The sequence below is a fragment of the Lagenorhynchus albirostris genome, chromosome 6 (genome assembly GCF_949774975.1).
Source record: "Lagenorhynchus albirostris chromosome 6, mLagAlb1.1, whole genome shotgun sequence".
Lineage (NCBI taxonomy): Eukaryota > Metazoa > Chordata > Mammalia > Artiodactyla > Delphinidae > Lagenorhynchus > Lagenorhynchus albirostris.
Window position 1 is genome coordinate 1058453 of NC_083100.1, and position 12045 is coordinate 1070497.

Sequence of the window (12045 nt, forward strand, 5' to 3'; positions counted from 1 at the left end):
CTCCAAAGCTGCACCCTCCTGGGAGTGGAGAGAAACCCTCTCTCCTGCAGGCGAAGCTGAGGAGCCCCCGGGGGGATGGATTCTCCTCACAGTTCTACACAAATGGTCTGCAACGTGGGACTTCTTTTCAGTTGGATAGACTCTGATAGGCCCCCCCAAATCATACAAATGGAATGAAGGTGGGCAGCAGATGGGCTGTCCCCCGCCCGGCGCCTCACTGCTCATTGTGTCCCTGCACTGGCCAGGAGTAGTAACTGGCAGGACCAAGTCCCCCCACATGGGACTGGAAAGGACCCTTGTAGGCTGCTGTAACTGCAAAGTTCACCTTCAGGGCTCACGCAGCCTCAGGCTTGGCTGGGTCCAGGGGTTCCAGCGACTCTATCAGGCCCTCTCTCTCCCATCTCCATGTGGGCAGCCAAGTTTGACCTTCTGCCATGAGGCAGAAGGGGGTGGTGTCGGTGTCACACCTTCCTGCAAGAGAGAAAGGGCCCTAGTGGACACTGGTGAGACTCGGGGATGCGTCCCGTGGCCAAACGCAAATCAAGGCTGGAGGCGGGGTTGGGAGCCCTTCGCTTGGCCAGGCCTGGTCACGTGTGCCAGGGGCTGGGGTCAGTCCTCCGTCAACCTGTGGGGACTCGTGTCCGTCACCAGAGGAAGAGAAGGGGCGCTAAGCAGGCCGCAGTCACCGTCCCTCAGGCGCAGGGTGGCCTGTGAGCACGGCTGCCGGCCGCCTGAGAGCCCGGCCGCCTGAGAGCCCAGCCGCCTGCTTCTGGTGGGGAAGGCGGCTGTCTGACTCGCGTGAGAGTCAAGTCTAGTGACTGAAAAGTGCTCGGAATGGACATGGCGCTCTGATTTCCTCCTGGGGCCCCAGTAGAGGGGCACCTGCACCACACCCCGCCCCCCCGCCCGGGGCTCGGGACCCGAGCACAGACGGCCCACGTCCATGGCCTCAGGAGCGAGCAGTCTTAAGTTAGGGCCACGCCAGCGACCCCGGGGCTAGCGGCCCCCCACTCTCTGGGCCAGCCTGCTAACGTGGACCTGAGCGGGGGCGACGGGGTGAGAGCGGAGCCCGGCGTGGGGCTCCCAAGTGGAGACAGCTCCCGCCCAAACCCAGGCAGTGCCGACACCTCCCCAGACTCCCCCGCCTGAGCCAGGCAGGAGGGAGCGTGGCCATCGGGGGGCTGAGCGCCTGGCACCCGCTATGCGTGATTCGGGTGACCCCTGGCACTTGAGGGGGGCCTGATGGCCCGGCCCCCTGTGAGCCAGTGCAGCCCCGCAGTCCCTGTTCACTGTGGCCCAGGCCTGGAGGCTCAGCTGGGAGGGCATTCTGGAAGGTTCTGGGGCGGTGCAGGGCGGCTCCTCCAACAGAGCCGCTACGGAGCTCTCTGTTCACAGTCCTACCACGGGCAGTTCTGCCGGGACCACCGCCACGGCCTGGGCACATACGTGTGGCCGGATGGCTCCAGCTTCACGGGCACGCTTTACCTCAGCGCCTGAGAGGGCTACGGCACCACGTACCTGAAGACGAGGCTCTTCCAGGTGAGGGGATGGCCCTGGTGTTCAGGCCACCGGACAGCAGCACAGGTGCTCCTGGGGAAGATTGTTTGTTTGACGAGAAGTAGCTTTCTTGGTCTTAGTGAGTATAATAGTATCGTCATAAGGCACAGTCGTAAGATGCGTGAAAAGAAAATGAAAACAGGAGAAAAAAACGAAAGCTGGTCGCTGTTCTGCTCCCCGGAGCAGGGACGGGCTAGCAGCACGTCGTGTATCCTTAGGTTAAACAGTAGACTCACCGAAGATATTTACCTCTTTACACATAAACTGGCTCAGTCTACACTTACTGTTTTGAGACTTGCCCTTTTTCCTGGAGAAGATCCTGGTTTTGCGAATAGAGATACCTCCCCGCCCCCATCTTATTCATTCCAGGAAAAGCCCCGCTTCCGCATACAGAGCTCTGACAGCATAGAGCTGTGTGACGGCCACCACAGTCAAGGTGCAGAACAGTCCCAGCAGCCCTGGAATGCCACCCCGTGTGCCCTTGGAGCAGGTCTGTCCTCCCACCCCCAGCACCCAGCCGTTGCGTTTTTGCCTATAATTTTGCCAGGTCATAAGACTGTCATCTGTGTCTTCTTCTGCGTTTATGGTTTTAGCTCTTACCTGTAGGTCTGTGTTTGAGTTAATGTTTGTGTTTCGTGTGAAGTAAGGCTCCCTCCTCCTCCTCCACGTGTGGACGTCCAAGTGTTCCAACTCCATCTGCTGAAAAGACTCACTTCTCCACTGCCTAGCCTTTGCGTCTTTGTGAAAAATCACATCTGGAAACTATAAAGCGTCAGTGAATGTAAGGGATGATTATTGTTTGTGGTTGGCTTCTTTTTCCTTTTTTTTTTTTTTTTTTGAGTTGTAAGAAAACTTAGCAATTGCCCGATCCTTGGATTTTGAACCTGGGAACCTTGGATTGGAGGTGTATACTCCCTGAAATTGTGTGCAAAAATTAGTGGGAATGGGCATTTTAGGGGAGTGAGGATCCATCGCCAGCAAGTTTTCAGAGGGGGCTGTGACCCAGAAGAGTTAAGAACCACAATCCCTTTGCCACGAGGAGGAAACTGAGGCCTAGATGTCATTTGGGACCCGTCACAGCCAATTTGAAATCTCTGTTGAATCCCTGGGATATGTGAGCTGTTCTCTGCATATTCAGGGTAACGACACTCCACTGTTTGGCTTCTATTCTGAGTCTTTTCACCATGGGTCGCCTGAGGGGTGGTTGACGCATATGGTACGGTGGCCCCCAATATAAAGGAGCTGAAAGAAGGAGTGGATGTGTTCTCTAGGATCACGAAGCCTGTTTAATCTTTGGGCCAACAGCTTATTTTCTGGTGCCTGACTACCTTCCTGACTGTCTCACTGACCATTTTCCACGACCACGGTTGCCATCGTTCCTCCTGTTTTGTATTCTTAGTTTGCGTGGTTGGCAGTGAGCAGGCTTAGTTTTAAATGGCGCTGCCAAGTCCAGCTAATAAATGGTGCAGGTGGGCTTTTAGCAAGCTGGCTGACTGGACAAACTGAGCCAGGCATGGAATTCCTGAAGACGTTTGGGGGTTCGTCTTTATTAATTGAAGGTTAACGTTCTCTGACAACTTTTGTTAGAACTTCTGCTGAACCTCAAGATCAGTAGGTTGCAAGTGTTTCAAACCTTCACTTTTTCCCGGCCTGCTTTGTGTGTTCCCTTTGCTTGCACGTGTGTTTACTCAGATGGCCAAAAGGCCAGTCCGTGCTTCTTTGTTCATTGTCAGCTGCTCTTATCAAATTCCAGGCCATTATCCAGCAAACCCTAGAGAAATGTTTGAACACTTGGATTTCAAACACTTTTTTCAGTCTGTGGAGTGGCGCGTACCAGTGGTACCGTTCTAAGCAAGCAGGCACAAAGCCACGTGAGTGTTTTGTCTGTTTAGGTATTAGCCGGTCCTGCTATTTCATACAAGCATCTGGAAAAAATCCATTGACTGTTCTGTTTACCTAGAGGGCAGAGACAAAGGATCTCGGTTCCAGAGAAGTGACTGTTTTGGAGAAAGATGTGTTGGTCTTTTAGCTCTTTTGTAATTAAATCTGGATGTACCTCAGAAGAATCTTAAGACTGGTGATAAGATGCTTTCCTCAGGAGAAAGGAGGAAAAAAGCAACTGGAACTCAAAGCTTGAAGTTCTGTGACAAAACATGAGCTGTCCAGGATAGGAGGTTGACAGGGTTTCACTACAGCGCTCTGCTCTCGCTGGAACAGATGTCCTTCAGTGTAGTCACGGCGTGGACTCCAGACTTCCAGATTTTCAAGAACTGGATCAGGGACCTGGAAGAGATTATCAAAGTGTGACAGGAACTTGGGAGCTGGATTTTTTTATATTTGAATTTGGGGACTGTTGTCCTTGCTCTGAGAAAAGAGACAATGACAGCGAGCACTGCCGCCAGCGCCGTTACTGGGAATTCGGAGACCTGAGTTTTCGCCAGACGCTCAGTGCAGACTCTGGCGATGCTCTGCCCAAAGTGAACTCCGCCTGCAGATGTGGCCCCTGGACTTTCGCCCATGGTGATTCTGCCACCTTACTACTGAAGAAGGCGTCATTCCAGTGGACCACGTGACCCAGGAGGCATCCAGCGAAGCATCAGGATGTGGCCTTCACCTCCACTCCCGTGCTGTTCTACCCGGATTCAGCACAGCCCTTTGTAGGGAAGTCAACTCCTCAAGCCAAATAGCTGAAGCTATTTTATCACAACAAAGGCTTCGTTTCTTCAGTTAAAGCCTCAGAGACACATAACACATTTGGACCAGGGGATTTTTAGTTGTCAGCACTGTCTGAAGAATGGCAACGTCTTTTTTTTTTTTTTTTTTTTTTTTTTTGCGGTACGCGGGCCTCTCACTGTTGTGGCCTCTCCCGTTGCGGAGCACAGGCTCCGGATGCGCAGGCTCAGCGGCCATGGCTCACGGGCGCAGCCGCTCCACGGCATGTGGGATCTTCCCGGACCGGGGCACGAACCCGTGTCCCCTGCATCGGCAGGCGGACTCTCAACCACTGCGCCACCAGGGAAGCCCGGCAATGTCTTTTTGAGAACCACATCGGACCATGCCCCACTATCTTAAAAGACTGAAATTCAGGAAATATCTAACCTGCACCCCATTCTTTTTCCGTGTCAGATCTGTAGTAGCCTGCTGAATGAGTAAGCAGATGTTCTGACCCACTGGGATTAAAACAAGGGCACAGTGAACTCCCAGCATCTTCTTTGGGATTACTCAGGAACCAGAACTTTTCACACAAATGGAAGAAATTCTACCAAGGAATCCGTTTACCTAACAGCATCTCACAAAGCTCCAATCAGATTCCAGAAAACACCTCTTGATACATCCAGCACTTTGTGAACAACTTATTTTTGTTGTTAAACCAATTAGATCGTGGGTTTTCCAAAGGCTTTGTGGCCATGAAGCCCTTCGAGTGAAAACTTTATGGAAGCCCAGAGTAAAAGTGAAGCTGCTCTGGAGGAAGCAGAAGTGGGGGCCTGCAACCTGCCACAAGCATCTTACTTTACCACCATGGTGACATCTAAGGAGACTTCTTTACAGCAACTAGAATTCTTCAGAACACAGTTTGAAAACCACTGCCCTAGACAACAGTATGTTCGACCTGAATGGCATTCTGTCCTGTACCTGTACCCAGCACCGTCCATGTTCAGTTGATGCTGAACATTCTTAGGAATAGTTACTGTGGGCAAACTCAGAAAAGTGCAGGAAGATGGGCATATCTTTGCCCCCCAGAGTAGTCATATGGGCTGAAGAGGTGGTATCAAATAGACCTAGAGTAATAGCCCTCTACCCACAGATGGACTGCCAGTGATTCCTGGATTTGATATAGCCAGAGAGCAATTCGTCCATACTCTACACTGACAAACCCCCTTACCCAGCTTCTTTCACAAACGCCAGAGGCTCTAGTGGTGCTTGAAACACATGACCTTGAAGTCTTGATCCTTCTTGGATACGTGAATCACCAGGTATTGGAGCTGACGTTGATGCTGATGTCTCATTGAAGCCATGTTAGACCAACTGTACATTGGACCTCCCGTCCTCAGCCATGGTACTCTACTTCGTGTGCAAGGGTTAACCATAAACTATGAAAGCAGAATTCAAAGACTGGCAACATTACCTGAAAGGGTACCAGGTCATTATTCATCTTCTCAAACTATGTCACTATCACTCCACCAGTGGCAGTTACACTTCTTGGTTTTTATTCAGTTTAACTGCTGTTTCCAGGGTGAATGAGCTAATAACGGTTGAAAAATCGCTAAAACATTTCCTCCATCACTGGCATATCTGCCTATTCTCCAAAATTATGAATACTCAGCTCTACCTACATGTAATACCTGAGCCACAAGAGACAATCTCTGAACATCCTTTCTCGTGTGTGTGATTTAAAATGTGGCCATTTCGAACATTTTCTTCCAGCCAATGAGAGATTTTAAGATGGATCTTTTGATGTCTGGTACCATTAACTGTTGGTGTTAATGATGTTTGGAGGTAGGCCTTTTGACCAGGCCGTGGTAGCTTACTTGGTGGGCATCTCACATTGCGTATCATCTGCCTTTTTGCTGGAGATGTAGACTGACTTGAAATCTACAAAGCCTGCAGCTAAACATTTTATCAGTACTCACGAGCTTCCTGCTGGTGCTTCCTAATGTCACAAGACCGCAGTGCCCTGTCCTTGTGGATGTTTTCATGGAATTTCATCTGTCTCAGTGCTGTGAATCAGAGTGGCTGACTTCATTCCTTGTCATGAAATACTCTCAGGCATGAAGACAACTTACCTGTTCAGAAGGGATCTGACTCATGAACTCCCAGACCAGATCACGTAGACTTCGATTTGTGCTACGGGAAAAGCCACGTTGCTTTACTTCAGAGTCGACTTAAGGACCAGCTGACCTCAGCTGCTTTAATGAATGCGCTGGTTAAATGTCGGAAATGCTTCTTTACATCTTTGTCTCTTATCTTCTGGACTAATTGTGATTATATGACTCTGTATAAATCAGTCTATAAATCACCAAACAAGGCCTAAGTCTGGTTACTCTGTACTGCTCACCCTCAACAAATAAAATCTGATGACTAGCCTGCTTGTATATACAACTGTTATTTGTAATGAAGAAGTTATCTACAAGCTCAGTTCTTCTACTGCCTTCAAAATGTCAGCTCGATTTTCTTTTTCTCCTATACTTGACCGATAGAGACCTTGATCTACACTGGCTCATTCCCTGTAATCCTGTCAAAATGAGGGACGAAAGGTAAAGACGATCGTCTGTTCAAGAGTGTGAAGTACACTGTGTATAAGAATTGATGGTGGAAAAAGCGTAAACTTCCAACCTAGTATCTTACTATCTCCACGCCTCAGATCTCATCTTTCAGCAGTACCATTCAACCAGTCTGAGGCCTTCACTTGTTGATGAGATGATTCTCAGAGTTGGGCTGAGTTACAGAAGATGGAGACTTGATTACCAAAGAAAGTAGGGCCAACCTTTCTCTCCCAACCCTATCGCTCCCAGATATAGAATGGGCTTCTAAACAGAGCCGCAAGTCTGGATTAAGGAGATAGCCTTCTCCTGCGCTGAAGGTTCTTGGGCAGATGAGCAGGAAAATGAAAGTTGCTGTACCTGACTGGCCCTTTAAGATCCAGTTAATCCATAAACCCTGTGGACTAACCCTGGAGTACCCAGGGTTGAAACTAATGTACAGAGCTCTGATATTAAACTGCCTGTTCTAGCTCATGGGCTGCCTATTGACATGGCTGGCCCTGCTGAAAGTACCTTACCTACTTGCCTGTTTACCTGACTCAGCCCTTGCCTGCTTTTTTGACATGGCTGCAATCAGACTGGCTGTCTTGAGAAGACTACAGCTGATCTCGGTCTTTCTTATACCCGGTTCCACCAAGGGGTTCTGAACAGAAGCAGTCCGCACCTTACCCACCAGGACTTAATGTTCACAACACGAAGGACTGTGCTGTACACTCCTTGACCAGCAGCTTTTTTTTTTTTTTTTTAACTGCCGAGTAAGCCTCTATGCCTATATGTATTAGATCATCTTCAGCACTTGGAACTCTTTCCACCAGATCTGAAGGAGTAGAGCAGATTGAAATCACTGTCCATTCCCCTCTTCTACAGTAATACAGAGATGAATCTGATTTGCCAGTACTCACAGAAATGTACCAGTTCAACTTGGCAAAAGCCTTAAAGGAACATAAGAGAACTTTTCCAGTGAACTTAAAATTTACCCCTGACTTGATGAGTATCACAGAACCATTTGCCAGTGGGAGGCTGGTTGTCCTGCTTCCTGTCAGCAAGACAGTTGGGCTCTCAAACTCATGACCACTGAGTTTACTTACATTGGAACTGTATAGTATCACCCAGAATATGCTATTGGACGTGATTATTACATTCAAATGGATTACAGGCCTCCTGAGTAGAAGACAAACTTGCTCCTCGTGATTTTTTCCAGATACATTTATTGTCAAGGAAGGAACCAATGCCAGCTGTTACCATTCAACTTTATAAGCAGAGATGAAACTTTTTCAATATCTGGTCTTACCAGTGACCAGATCAATCAGCACAGTCCATCTCCTTGACCATAGTGATTCGTTCAGGAATGGTCATGTAATTCAAGTTGGTCCAGTGATACCCAACCCTGAGAGGTTTAGTGAACTGTGGAGGAGAAGCTCAGAAGCTCTGCTAAGTTTGCCTAGCTCTGTAGGATGAAAAGCTCAAACCATATCTAATGAACCACTCAAAGAATGAAGCCAGTACAGAGGAAAGCAGAGCCAAATGATGGAGAGACTTGGGTCCTGATGACAAGGTTTGTGCCTCTGGATCCAGCCATGCCTGAAGCTAGTATATCCCCTGGACTTTTCAGTTATGTGAACCAATAAATACCCCTCTTTGCTTTAAAAAAAAAAAAATCCTCCATCAACTCTTCGGTGACCTTGAGGTAGTTTGTCCAAGAAAGGCAAGATAACATGATCTTTCCCCTTTCTTTATTTCAGAATAATACATTGATTTCCTAACAGATTTCAATGGTGGTCAGTGGGGGTTAGGTTTTTTTTAGTATCTTTGTCAACTCGTGGATGTTAATATGTATGACATGTTTCTGTCCATTGCAGTCATTATGCTTTTTGATGCCCAGGGCCTGTCTGTGGTCAGGGAGAGCCTCTTTAGTTTAGTTCTTGCAATTCTGACTCAACACCAGCATGCTTTGGTAGCTTTCTTGCCCCCTGCTCTGCAAGGAGTTCCGGGCTCATTCAGACACTTCCTGCCCTGCACCCGGGGTCGACTGCTTACACGTTGAGCCTGGCTCCTTCAGTGGGACGTGATAGTTAGAAACCACGATCTGTGTGCTCATCACTACTGCATTGGTTGGTTATTATTTTTAGGCCTTTTCAATAGCAGATCTGGAAAACACACCTAGAAAAAAATTTTTTTCATGGATTATTTATAACATTTTTTCTTTTCTTTTTAAAAACATTTAAAATCGAATGATTTTTTAAATTCCATGGTGCTTTACAATTTTCAGAAGTTTCACACACGTGATTTCATATAATCCCACCATAACCCTTTTTTTGGTCCCCTACCCCTATATTGCCCCAGCCCCCTCTACCCACTGGTAACCACTAGTTTGTTCTCTGTACCTGTGAGTCTGCTGCTGCTAGGTCATAAACCCACAAAACTCTTAATAAATTTGTAGGGATAGAAATAATACAAATTATGTACTCTGGCCACAGTGGAATGAAATTAGAAATGAGTAACAGAAAGAAGTTTGGGGAAATCACATAAAACAACACACTCCTAAATAACCAGGGGGTCAAAGAAGAAATCAAAAGGGAAATTAGAAAATGCTTTGATATGAATGCCCAAGAAGACACAACTTACCAAAACTTATGGAATGCAGCTAAAGCCGTGATTATAGGGAAGTTTATAGCTGTAAATGCCTATATTAAAAAGAAAAAAAGTCTCAATCAGTAACCTAACCTTCCTCCTTAAAACATTGGTGGAAGAAGAGCACACTAACCTAAAGTAAGCTCGTTAGTAGCCAGATAAACGTGTGTCTGTTAGAGCAAACATTCATGAGACAGAGAACAGAAAATCAATAAATTCAAAAGGTGGTTCACTGAAAAAAATCAGCAAAACTGACATATCTGGCTGCACTGACCAGGAAAAAGTGAAGACCCAAATTACTAAAATCAGAAGTAAAAGAGGGGACATTACTACCAAACTAATAGAAATGAAAAGGATTATGAGAGAACACTGTGAACAATTTTATGACAAAAATTGGATCACTGAGATGAAATGGACAAATTGCTGAAAACACATGATCTACCACAACTGATTAAAGAGGAAATAAAAAATCTACACAGACTTATAACAACTGAAAAGATTGAAAAGGATTAAAAAAAAACTCCCAACAAAGAAAAGCCCAGGCACAGATGGCTGGTAAATTATACCAAACATTTAAAGCAGAATTAACACCAATCCTTTTCAAATTCTTTAAAAAATTAAAGGGGACACTTCCTAACTTATTTTATGAAGCCAGCATTACTTTGATTCCAAAGCCGGACAATGACATTATGAGAAAACTACAGACAAATATCCTTTATGAATATAAATGCAAAAAGCTTCAACAAAATACTAGCAAACGAAATTCAGCATCATGTCAAAAGAACTATTGAATATCTGACATGACCAAGTGGGATTTACTCCAGAAATGCAAGGGTGGTTAAACAACAAAATAATAAATGTAATACACTATATTATGAGAAATGAAAGAAAAAACTATTTCAGTTGATGTAGAAAAAACATTTGATGTAAAAAATCCAACAGCCTTTCATGATAAAAACACACAACAAAGAATAGAAGGGCCTTTCCTTAACCCAGTAAGGGGCACCTGCAAAAAACCCCGTAGCTAACATCAAACTCAATGATGAAAGACTAGATACTTTCTCCCTAAGATCAGGAAGAAGACAAGAATGTCTTCTCTCACCATTTCTATATAGTATTATATTGGAGTTGTTAGCCAGTGTAATTAGGCAAGAAAAATAAATAAGAGGCATTCAGGTTGGAAAGGAAAAAGTTAAACTCTATTTGCAGATATCATCTTACAGATTGAAAATCTTAGGAAACCACTTTAAAACGAACAAACTAGTATTAAACTATTTTGACTAAGTATAAAAATATATTAATCTAAAAATAAAACTATTACACTATTAAAAGTAATAAATACATTCAGTAAGATTGCAGGATATAAGATCAACATACAAAAATCAATAGTATTTCTATACAGTTGCAGTGAACAAACCAAAAGTGAAATTTCAAAAACAATTCCATTTACTATGGCATCAATAAGAATAAAATGCTTATTAATGCATTTAACAAGACCAGTGTAAAATTTATACTCTGGAAACCTCAAAACATTGTTAAAGAAATTAGAGGAGGCCTCAATAAGTGGAAAGACATCTCCCTATCAGAATCTCAACTGACTTCTTTGTACAAATCGAGACTGATTTTAAAATTCATATGGAATTGCAGGGGTCCCAGGATAGCCATAACCATCTTGAAAAAGAACAAAGCTGAAGGACTCTGATTTTCCAATTTCAAACTTACTGCAAAACAACGGTAATCAAGATAGCATGACACTGGCCTAAAGGTAGACATATAGAAACAATGGAGTAGAATAGATCCCAGAAATAAACCCATGTGTCTATGTCAACTGATTTTCAACGACGGTGCCAAGAATTTTTAATGAGAGTAAGAACAGCGTTTTCAACAAACGGTGCTGGGACTACTGGTGATCACACACAAAAGAGCGAAATTTGACCCGACCTCACACCACATAGAAAAATTAATTCAATTTGGATTGAAGAGCTAAATGTAAGAGCTTAAACTATAAAACTTTGAGAAGAAAATACAGGGATAAATCTTCATATCCTTGGATTTGTCAATGGATTCCTAGATATAAGCAAGGAAAGAAAAAAATCAAAATTAAAAACTTTTATGCTTTAAAGGATTCTATGAAGAAAATGAAACATAACCCACAGTATGGGAGATGTTTTGAAAATCATATATCTTGTAAGGGACTTGTATGTATTTAGGATAAATTTTAAAATCTTACGACTTAATAATAAAGACAACCAAATTAAGAAATAGACAAAGCGTATGAATAGAAATTTCTACTAAGAAAGATACACAAATGGCGAATAAGCACGTGAAAGGATGCGCAACATCATTAGCCATCAGGGAGATGAGAGAGATCACTTCACAATCGCTAGTATGGCTATAGTCGAAGTCAGTAAGTGTTGGTGAGGATGTGGAGACGGTGGAAACCTCGTGCGCTGCTGATGGGAATGCAAAATGGCGCAGCTGCTGTGGACAACAGTTGGCAGCTCCTTAATGTTAAACATCGAGTTACCATAAGACCCAGCAATTCCACTCCTAGGCATATACTCAAGAGACATGAAAACATATGTCCACACAGAGA